Raw genomic sequence first — 11,429 nt, forward strand, 5'->3', positions numbered from 1 at the left:
CAAACTCTGGAACTCACTCCCACCCGACATCCGAAATATTGACTCTCTTCCTATATTCAAAACTCATCTTAAAACCCACCTATTTAAAATTGCATATACAGTTTAAACTCATCGCTTTTATTATTTATTATTTTATCTGTGGTTTTATTGCTTTTTTGATTGTAAAGTGTCCTTGGGTATTTGGAAAGGCGCTTATAAATAAAAGGTGTTATTATTATTGTTATTATTAACCAATTCAGGGTGTACCCCGCCTACTGCCCGAAGACAGCTGGAAAAGGCTCCAGCATGCCCCGCGACTCTTGTCAGGATAAGCAGATCAGAAAATGGATGGATGGATGGATACTAAATGTGGTTTATAACAATATCTTGAGAAGTGTTCTTTTGGCGTATTGGCATGGTATAACTCAATACAGCCCTTATGTAATTAACGAGCGATTAACAAAAATAAACATGATCAGAAGAAGATTTTTGGTTGGAACAGGGGCTTATCAATTATGGAAAATAATGTAATTTAGATTTTTTTTTCTCTAGAAATTGCGTGATGTGTTTCTCTCAATTGAGTGCAGGCCTTTGGTGCTGAAGCCTTTGTTTTGCGTGACCACTGCTTTTTGTTGACGGAAACTTCCAATCGAGCCACGGTGAGGTGAAATATCATGCCAGCAGAGAATGAAGTAGAACATGACCTCTTTTATTCAGAACAATTAGCATTGAGCTTTGGTTGGCAGGCGTTTTTCAGTTTTTTTGTATTTATTACTCTGTCCAATGATTTCCATCCGTTGGCTTTAGTTTGCAGAAATGACACTGTTGATGTTAGGAGGTAGAAAAGTTCAAGAGCTGGTGTGGATTGTTTTTTTTGTTTGTTTGTTTTTGTTTTGTCACAATAATGTTAATTACTTTAATAGCGTGACTTTTGGGGGATCAGATGAAAATATAATTAAAAGGGGAAATCCATGATTGTAAGCCTTTTCAATTTGACACTGAGTACTTTTAATTGTTCACTTCCAGAGCAGTATATGGCGTTTCTTCTCTGTACAAAGTTAAGAGAGTTAAGGTACCTGGAGCTGCGATAAAAAAACAGGTAATCCAATTCATGTGAATTCTAATAAACTAATCTTTCTGTAAATAAAAGAGATGTGTGTCTTTAGATTGAGATATAGCTAGCTATATATCAAACAATTAAACTCCCTCCAGATCCTGGAGCTGGTGGATGTGCACTGCATTTTACAACTACCCAGCCAATCGTCCTGAGTTATTTGCAATTGTCATGACTTTTGCCACTTTTCCGTAAAATAAAAAGATGAATGCTTCCTACATGACATGAAACTTCAATACATATCTGAGATTGCTTTACAATTTTTTTCCCCCTCAGAAGCGTTCTTAAATTTCTCAATGACTTTATGTTTCTTGGTAGATTTTACCTCTTCTCAAAATAATGCTTTGGTTGTAGACACCAATAATTTCAACTCATCTCAACTGTATTTATAGAGCCATCGCTGCAAACAAAGTGCTGTACATGGAGCAACTAACATATACAACAGTAAAGCAACAAATAATGGTTGTGCCCCTCCAATGCTAATCTATTCCTTCCCAAAACTTTACATCTTACCCCGTTCAACTATTGTGCACATCGCTATCATCCCTTTATTCGCCCATTGCCTGTAACCATTATCATACACCCCAGGAATGAATCTGTCCTCAAATTCAATCCAGTTTAAAACCTTTGACTCTCTTTCCAATGAATATCTTTCAACAATCACACTCCATACTTCTCTAGCAGTTTTTGTCTACGCTCCCAAATGACAACTTAAAATACTCAACAGCTGCTATTGGCTGGAAACCAGTTCAGGGTGTGCCCCGCCTATTGCCCGAAAAGAGCTGGGATAGGCCCCAGCATGCCCCTCGATCCTCATGAGGATAAGTGGATTAGAAAAAGGACAGATGAAATATTCAACAGATCCTTATGTGCTCTTAAATTCCATACCTCTGTGTCTGTCATCCCTAATTTTATATTTTTCCATTTTGCAAAAATCGAAAACCACCATTTATTTTGATCCTCGACTGTGGGTCCTGATATAATGCTTTAATACAATTCACTGATTCCTCACCAAATCCAAATCTTTTGAGTACTTTATACAGAAACGTCCAATTCAAACTGTCAAAAGTTTTTTTCTGGCAATTATACAAACCAAAAATTCACTCTCCTCTTTGCTTTGTCTACTCTCTATAATGTCTAGGCTGCATCTTATGTGATCTTGTATTTTGTTTCTTGAATAAAGCTTGTCTGATCCTCATCATTCAAACCCTGCAGAAATTTTTTTCAACCTCTTGGCTGTCAAGTTGCCCTGCAATTGGCTGGCAACCAGTTCAGGGTGTCCCCCGCCTACTGGCCGAAGACAGCTGGGATAGGCTCCAGCACCCGCCGTGACCCTTGTGAGGATAAAGCGGATTGGAAAATGAATGAATGAATGAATGTATGGCCATCAAGTCAAGTCAAGTACAACTTTATTGTCAAATGTGCTGTATGTGCAACGTACAGCACAGATGAAATTTCTTTCCTCTCAACCAGTGTCTTGTCCAGGGAAACCAAGACAACGAAAATATTTATAAAAAATGATGAGATTTATTTAGGAAAGAAAAAGAAAAGGAAAAAAAATATGCAAGGACACCATTCACCGATCTGTCAAGGGAGCCTTCTCCCTCTCCGCATCTTGCGCTCTCATTTTATCTTGTTGGGAGGTGGTAAAGTCCAGTGCAATCAGCATTTTGAGCAGCTACACACAGTACAGACTAGTGCAACATTGTTTATCCGCAAAATAACTGGTCAGCATTCAAAGTTTTGGTCAGCATTCAATAGTACAAAAAAAACAGTTACTTCCATTTAGCGCTGTTAGATGTCAAATTCCCATTACACCAGACAACAAGACAACAAGAGGAGCCGCTGCGGGTGCCCGCGCTGCCATCAAAAGAACAGTTAACATAAAATGACAAAATAATACAACACAACACATAAGACACAGACAGTCGTGCAATCTTGACCACTTTTCCTGAATACACTTTGTTGTTTGAAGCAGTTATGAGATTCAAAGTGTCCTTTCACCAGTGGATCAAAGACGTCATGCTGAAAATGTGCACGTCTGCTACAAGCTAAGTTTGAAAGCATATAATCCAAGTATAGATTTTATAGTGCACATTCAACAGTGATTTATAGCAGGTCTATTCATCCATCCATCAATTTTCAACACTGCTTATCCTGAATAGCGGGGTTCTCTGGAGCCTATTCCAGCTGACTTCAGGAGGAAGGCGGACAATACCCTGAACTGGACTGAAGACCATGTGTGGAGTTTGCATGTTCTCCCCGTGCCTGCTTGGGTTTTCTCCAGGTACTCCGGTTTCCTCCCACATTCCAAAAACATGCATGACAGGCTGATTGAACACTCAAAATTGTTCTTAGGTGTGAGTGTGAACACGGATGGGTGTTCGCCTCTGTGTGCCCTGCGATTGGATGGCAATCGGTTCAGGGTGTCCCCCTGCCTCCTGCCCAAAGACAGCTGGGATAGGCTCCAGCACACCCCGCGACCCTTGTGAGGATGAAGCGGATCAGAAAATGGATGTATGGAAGGATGATTTTTGTTGTCGAGGAGACTTTGGTGTGTTGTGCATATACATCCAATAATTGTTTGCAGTGGCCATATTATGAAATTTGGGCACGACACACCCAAATTGGGCGCACCATAGAACCCCGATAGCCTGCTGGGCAAGAAAAGCCTGGTGGGCTGGCAGCCTTCGAAAGAACTCAGGGAAACCTTGCAGTTTCCTTTCACCAATGGATCAGAGACATCATGATCACAGCATGCGTGACGTCACACACATCTGTTACAAGTCTGAAAGGAAACAAACAGCTGTCGTGTCCGTTGACGGGCAACACACATACTGTACATGTGGAAAGAATAGTTACATTCTCCAGTCCCATTGAGAACTGCTTCAATTCCAAGCGCCGACTCTTACTTCCAAATACACATCTGCGCTCCACACGAGGCTCCTTTCTCCCCACCCTCAGCTTCATTGCTCAGTTGCACCAATGCAGACTGTCCAACATCCTTGCTGAACAAAATGGGGCATGTTCCGTTTCTCAAGTTGTCACATATCTTTTCGTCACAAAAGCAATTCCGGTTTCCTTAATCCGTTATACTTTTGTCTGTCTTGTCTATACTTTATACTTTTGAGTTAAGATTCTTTGTTCTTGTTTTGTCTTCTGTCTTCTCATCTAAATTTGTGTAGTTTTGAATCTGTTCCTGTTTGCACTTTGGTCTTCATTCCTTTATCATTTATTTCAGATTTCCCCTCCTGTGCTATTGTTGTGTATTCCTTTAAAGCTGAGTTCTTTTGTTATTACTGTTGCGCTTCCATTGTTTTTTGTTTTGTTGTTTAGTAGTTATTGATTTAGTCGCTTTTCAGTGTGTATCTTCCATCATGCTTTGTCAATCCACCTTCGTCTTCTCGTGTTCACTGTCCATAGACTTTTCATCATCAACCTTTTTTTGATGTTATTTGTCTTGCTCATTTTGACGTGCTCCTTGGTTAAATAAATTACCAATTGCTCAAGTTGAGTTGGCTCTGCTTTGGGTTCCAGATTCTGTTTGCACGATTTTAACGGAATATTTTGGCCATGGACCTTGAGCTAACATGGACCTTGAGCATTCTGAGCATAACTTTGTCAAATCAAGGGAGACTTGTGGGCCAGCATGACCTGAAATTATGGGAGCTTATAGAAGCGCTGAACATCCTCACCACTATCAACATAGGATCCTGCTCTTAATTGTGAATGCATACTTGATGGTTTTAAATGCTCCTGAAATTAAGTGCTGCTTGACGAGCCTATACAATACTGTGTTCATGTATGTGACGTCACTGAAGGCCTAAGGTTGAAATGCACGGCCTGCCACTGTTATTATTATTATTATTATTATTATTATTATTATTATTGTTATTATTCTCATTCAATTATTGTTTCATCTATATAATTCACTGGCAAAGAATGGGAATCTGGAGTCCCAGGAAGAGCCTTTTAAAACAGTACATGTGAGCGTGTACACGATTATGATGTTTATGTATTTAACATGCTGCAAAAGTGCATCCCATGCCTCCGTGTCAAGTCTCTACAAAGGTAGGTTGTGATTTACTTTTCACAAATCACATACTATTGTATCAAATACATTTTTCTGTTTTGTACATGTTCAGGGCCGTTGCGTCTGTTGCTCATCGTGGCATGTGTGTGTGTGCGCGCGTATGCGAGTGTGTGCATGGGTGCAAGTGCGTGTGCCATTCATTCAGCAGTAGCGGGGAGACTGCTAAGCCCGTCTGGCCAGAGATGCAAGTGGCTCGTACGAGTACGTCAATTTCGGATGCAATAAGCCCTGCAGGCAAAATTTCAAAGTTGGACTTCGATATTTGTTGGAAGTTGAAAAATGCAGCATGCCTGCGTGTGACCCTAGTGAGGATATTCGGTGCAGAAAATGGATGAATCAAATCCAGAAACCTAGTTAAGTGTGCGCGCATATATATATATATATATATATAGGATGCAATAAGCCCTGCAGGCAAAATTTCAAAGTTGGACTTCGATATTTGTTGGAAGTTGAAAAATGCAGCATGCCTGCGTGTGACCCTAGTGAGGATATTCGGTGCAGAAAATGGATGAATCAAATCCAGAAACCTAGTTAAGTGTGCGCGCATATATATATTCAGGAGCATTTAAAACCATCAAATATGCATTCACAATTAAGAGCAGGAAACTACATTTACAGATAGTCAAAAATAAAAAGATGATTTGAAAATATGAAATAAAACGCCACCCAAATTACGCTGTGTGATCTTAAACAAGTCTGTCCAATAAATTGCACAATGTCGCAGTTTCATATAAGACACCAACCAAACAATAACAAAACAAACTATTCTTTGAAAATAAACAGATCAGCCAGACGCGCCAGCGTTCACTCAACCCGGAAGTGTGTATTTGATACATGTTTGTATCTTTGTCAAGTTAGTATTAATTTAATACTCACGAAATAAAATGACAAGAAGAAATGTAAAATAAAATTCATTGACTCACCAATGTAGTTCTCCACAGCGTCTGCTTATTTGAAAATAAAGTCGATCCTCCTTTCTTTTCTCAGGAACACTTCAGTGGCTCTGTTTTACAGTTTTTCAGGTCCATTAGCAAGTCCTTTTCTATCGACATGGAAGCTAATGTTGAAAGCCATTTTTGTCCGGTCGTGTTTCTGGTATAATTTTAATCTCCCTATTTTTTTTTTTTACTTTTTCATTGTGGCGCTCCGTCTCCCGGCTTGCCTGTTCACCGAGCTGCAGATCTACGCGAGTGTCCCCAAACGTTTTTAAACGCACCGGTCAGTTGCAAGCAATAGGCATTCCCAGCAGTACAATTTGCAGCGTTTCTCAGAGGCTGTGAGCAGGCGCTAATCCAATCACCGAACGCGCACATCCAGTCTCGACGTAAGGCATTCTAGCTGGCCCCGGTGCGCAGACTCGTGATCTGATTGGCTATTGAAACCTGACTGTGCCCGTTCATTTACAGCACACAGGGGCCTGCTCTGTTTAATCTGAAGGCCCCGAGCAAGTTTAATTTACCTGGCAACGCAAGCTAGCTGAAATATGATTGGTTAAAAACTCTACCATAATAAGTAAGTTATTTATCGAGTGGCTTTCAATGTTATTTAAAATAACATTGAAAGCCACTTGACTAAATGGAAATAAAATGACGTAAAGAATACAGAGAATAATTTTGTTAACTGGCGGCCCGGTAGTCCAGTGGTTAGCATGTCGACTTCACAGTGCGGAGGTGCCGGGTTCGAATACAGCTCCGGCCTCCCTGTGTGGAGTTTGCATGTTCTCCCCGGGCCTGCGTGGTTTTCTCCGGGTAGTCCGGTCTCCGTGGGTTTTCTCCGGGTACTCCGGTTTCCTCACATTGCAAAAAAACATGCATGGTAGGCTGATTGAACACTCTAAATTGTCCCTAGTTGTGAATGTGAGCGTGGACGGTTGTTCGTCTCTGTGTGCCCTGCGATTGGCTGGCAACCAATTCAGGGTGTCCCCCGCCTACTGCCCGAAGACGGCTGGGATAGGCTCCAGCACCCCCCGCGACCCTAGTGAGGATCAAGCGGTTCGGAAAATGAATGAATGAATGAATGAATTTTGTTAACATATTTATGAAAATAAAATAACAAATTTATGTTCTGCTTAGAAAAGTAAATTTACTTTTCTGAGAATGTTTAGGCCAGCAGAGAAGGCCTTGCTGGCCCTGGGGGTCCGCCACTGATATATATATATACATATATAAATAAACAAGCATAAACTGTGAGTTGATGTGAATCCGCATACCTGATGTCATTTAAATTCTTTAAATGGGCTACAGCATATGTGTGAATCTTAGGTCCTGTATCCTGCATGCTTATTCCCCATCCCCGCCCCGCCCCTGCCAATTTTGCTGCTGTAGACTGCAAATTTCCCCAGTGTGGGACAAATAAAGGTTATCTTATTTTTCAATCAGTGGCGGATGCTAGTGTATCAAGGAGGGGAAGCTCAATTTCGGCGTACATCATAAAATGTGTCCGTTTATTTATACATGAATTCTACTCTCCCTTCCTTTTCAAAAAAATGAAAAGGATGCTTTCACCGTATGATCGGTGATTGGCTCATTTCGCTGTCAATCAAAAAGAGATTCAGCTTCAGACAGATCATCCAATCATCGTGCAGAAAAGCTGAGCATCTGGGCCAGCCGATAAACGCCCACTGTCCATAGACTCCCAGAGACGCTGAGCGTCCGATGGGTGGGACAAACCAGCATGACTCGTCTTGTTTCAGTGCATTGGGACAACCTACACTGAACTCTCTCGATGCCCAGCGTCCGCGTGGTCAACTCTCAGCGTGCACACAGTTTAAAGCACAGTGAAGCTGTAGGAATGAATGAGAAGAGAGTCGCATCGTAACCAGTAGTAGGAAGCTGATTCTGAACAAAAGTTGAGCATGTTGTAGCGCATATTTAATTAATGACATATCCACATAATTGTACGTTCACACATATATTTGATCACTTATTTTTTGACATTTTAGGGGAAGCTCAGCTTCCCTTGTAGTCTTAGAGCAATCACCTCTGCTTTCCATCTCCCCCCATTGCAACACAATGGTTCAATTGAACAGGCTTTATATTAGGCCTTGAAGAACTTTGTGATGACCTGATTATTTCAATCAGGTGTGTTGCAACCGAGAGAGATGAAAAACATGCAGGATGAAAGCCCCCAGGACCGAAGTTTGACGTCTATGGGCTACAGCAGTGGTTCTTAACCTGGGTTCGATCGCACCCCAGGGGTTCGGTGAGTCGGTCTCAGGGGTTCGACGGAGCCTCTGCCATGGAGGGTAAGACACACGCGACATGTTAATTAGTTATGACACGCCCGTTTGGCCATCACTGGCTGCAGATGATCACATGACATTGCTTGTCCAATCAGTGCTGTGGGAAATTTAGTTCGCTTCGTAGTTACTGTGTGACTGCCGTGATAGTACGTCGTACAATTAAAGAAAAAAAAATTATGTTGATCTTTTGAAAATTTTCTTTACTTTTTTCTGTTTTTTATGAATGCGTTTTTTTTAATATCTTAAATTTGTAAAAAATGTATAGATTTATTTTTCACTCATGAAGGGTTTGGTGAATGTGCATATTACCTGGTTGGGTTCGGTACCTCTAAAATGATTAAGAACCACTGGGCTACAGTATCTCAGTACTGTGGTTCATCCAAAACACACACTATTGAACAAACATTTAATCGGTTGAAAAAACTTTTTTCAAAATTGTACTGAAAAAAAAAACCGCTAAGTTAATTACAGGTCAGTAATTATGAAAAATTCATTCATCCATTTTCTGAATCGCTTCTTCTCAGAAGCAGGCATGCCGGATCCTATCACAGCAGTCTTCGGGCAGTGGACGCGGGTACACCGTAAATTGGTCGCCAGCCAATTGCAAGGCACACATCGACGAACAACCATTCACACTCACAATCACACTCATCAATAGTTTAGGGTGTTCACTTAACCTACCGTGTATGGTTTTTAGAATATTGAAAGAAACCGAAGTAGCCAGGGAAAACCCACGCAGCCACGGGGAGAAATATTTTTGTTTCTCAAGTTGTATTAGCTCTACTTTGGGGTTCTCGATTCTGCTTACAGGTTTGTAACATCAATTAATATTTGACAGTCAAAAAGATATCCCCAATCCTTCACCAACCCGATGAGAATAATATTATTTTACCACATGCATTTCTTTTCCTGTTGAAAACCAATCAATATCAGTACCATTGTTGTCGTCTACAGAGCACAACTCGCATGGCACCCCGTTCTTGCTGCACGCCTGCCATATTGAGTTGTTCTCACTGTATATTTTAGCACCTATCCCCTGCTTATTCCTCTCGACTCCCTTGTATCTCTCTCTCTCTCTCTCTCTCTCTCAATAGGTCCACGCTGAATAAACATGCTGTTTCTTATATTTTGTATTTATTCAGTCCGCATTTCTCCCCAAGTTTAGTGTAATTTATCATACAAACATGATGCTGATCGAATAAAAGCACTGTCAAATACATTAAGACAAAGGAACCTCCTCTGTAAGAAGGAAAAAATTGATGCCAGACAAATCCAGAATTGAATTCCAATCACATATCGTCATCATCTCATACAATCTCAAGATTCATTTTCTAATAATATGGTATCAGCAAAATGAAACATCCAGTTTATGCTATATTTACTCAACTTATATTGTTCGGTACTATGTACAGTACAGATTCAATGATGGTGTAGTTCACGAAATGGCAACGGGCGGCCCGCAAGTGGCCCCGCAAGCTTTAAAGTACGTGTATGGGTACTTACAAGGGTCAAGATTGGTTTATATGTTTGTTAACTAATGTAATGTTAGTGCATGTGGCACCATCGAGTGGGGGTGTTGAGTACGATGTTTGCCACTGACACTATTGTTTCAATGTGTGGCACTATGTTATGTGGAAGGATACCATGTTCTGGGTCCATGTAAATAAAAGGGGATGGTGCTTCCCTGCAGTTCGCTTCTGACAGTGATGGTGCGCTGAGGCACATCGAGTGTTTAGCGACTCAGTGGTAGCGACCACACAGAAAAATAAAAACAAAACGTCTCCAGTCTTGTGCCTCGAACCGAGTGTAGTCACCAGCAATGATGCCTACACATGACCAGCGAGAGACTTCCGCGCAAGCAGGATCAACAGAATATGGTGTGAGGGATCTCATTTTCCGGTGAAAGAAAATGAAAGATAAAACAAAATAAGATAGATAATTCATTAAGGCTTTCTTAGTCTGTACCCCAAAAGGAAGGGATGGTGACAGGTGGTAAAATGCCGCTGTGGCCGCAGTTTATTCACAAAACAGAAAAAGAACTCAGGATGCAGGCAGAGAGGGTGCGAGTTCGCCGGAGGATTTTTGCACGGGGAGAACTGTGCTGAAAACAAAAAGCCCACGTCAGAACAGATTACTTTATACAGTGAAACTCCTCAACAACGAAATCATGTTTACAGCAAGAAATTTTTCACAACAGGGGGTTTTTCACTGTAGCAAATTTGATCTCAGATGTAAGCACACACACACACACACACACACAGACACACACACACACACACACACAGACACACACACACACACACACACAGACACACACACACACACACACACAGACACACACACACACACACACACAGACACACACACACACACACACACAAACGTATGTGTACTCTATTTTTATTCCAATAGTGCATAAATATGGGCACACGCTTATTTGACACTTCACATTGTCAGTGTAGAAAGAAAAAAAGGGAAAGAAATTGCGAAATTTACGATCAGCATTCACTTTCACCAATTTCTTGGACAATGTCTTTTATTTTGCTTGCTCCGTCTTTCATTTTGATCACTTTTACCCTCTCTTCCAGCATCAGAGCTCTTCTTGTCTTAGCTGTTTGACATCCAATGGTCCTTTTTGTAGCCATTTTAGCAATGCAACGTCCATCCTCGTCTGAATCTAACAATAACAAATACTTCCTGGCATGCAATGAACTTTTAAGCCAGCCACGGGACGCTTCGTAGTCCTCGATGGCCATAGTTAGCTCTCGAAGGCTAAAAACCTTACGCTAACTGGAGCGCTTTTCTCTCATTAGCGCTCCAGTTAGTGGAAGGTTTTTTTCGTTTATTTGAATGTACGTCAAGCCACGGGATGCTTCGTAGTCCTCGATGGCCATAGTTCGCTCTCGAAGGCTAAAAACCTTACCCTAACTGGAGCGCTAATGAGAGAGAAGCACTCCAGTTAGCGTAAGGTTTTTAGCCTTACAGAGCGAACGATGGCCATC

General features: G+C 41.2%; 1 long non-coding RNA gene across 1 annotated transcript in view; it reads right to left on the reverse strand.

Moving 5' to 3' along the window:
• Positions 1 to 3,263: 3,263 nt before the first annotated feature.
• Positions 3,264 to 11,429, reverse strand: part of LOC109531040 (uncharacterized) — a 10,976-nt gene continuing 2,810 nt past the window's right edge. Inside the window, exon 3 of the long non-coding RNA XR_002171105.1 lies at positions 3,264 to 3,274. This is a non-coding gene — a long non-coding RNA (uncharacterized LOC109531040). The remainder of the gene's footprint in view (positions 3,275 to 11,429) is intronic.

The sequence above is a fragment of the Hippocampus comes genome, unplaced genomic scaffold (genome assembly GCF_001891065.2).
Source record: "Hippocampus comes isolate QL1 unplaced genomic scaffold, H_comes_QL1_v1.1 scaffold146, whole genome shotgun sequence".
Taxonomy (NCBI): Eukaryota; Metazoa; Chordata; class Actinopteri; order Syngnathiformes; family Syngnathidae; genus Hippocampus; species Hippocampus comes.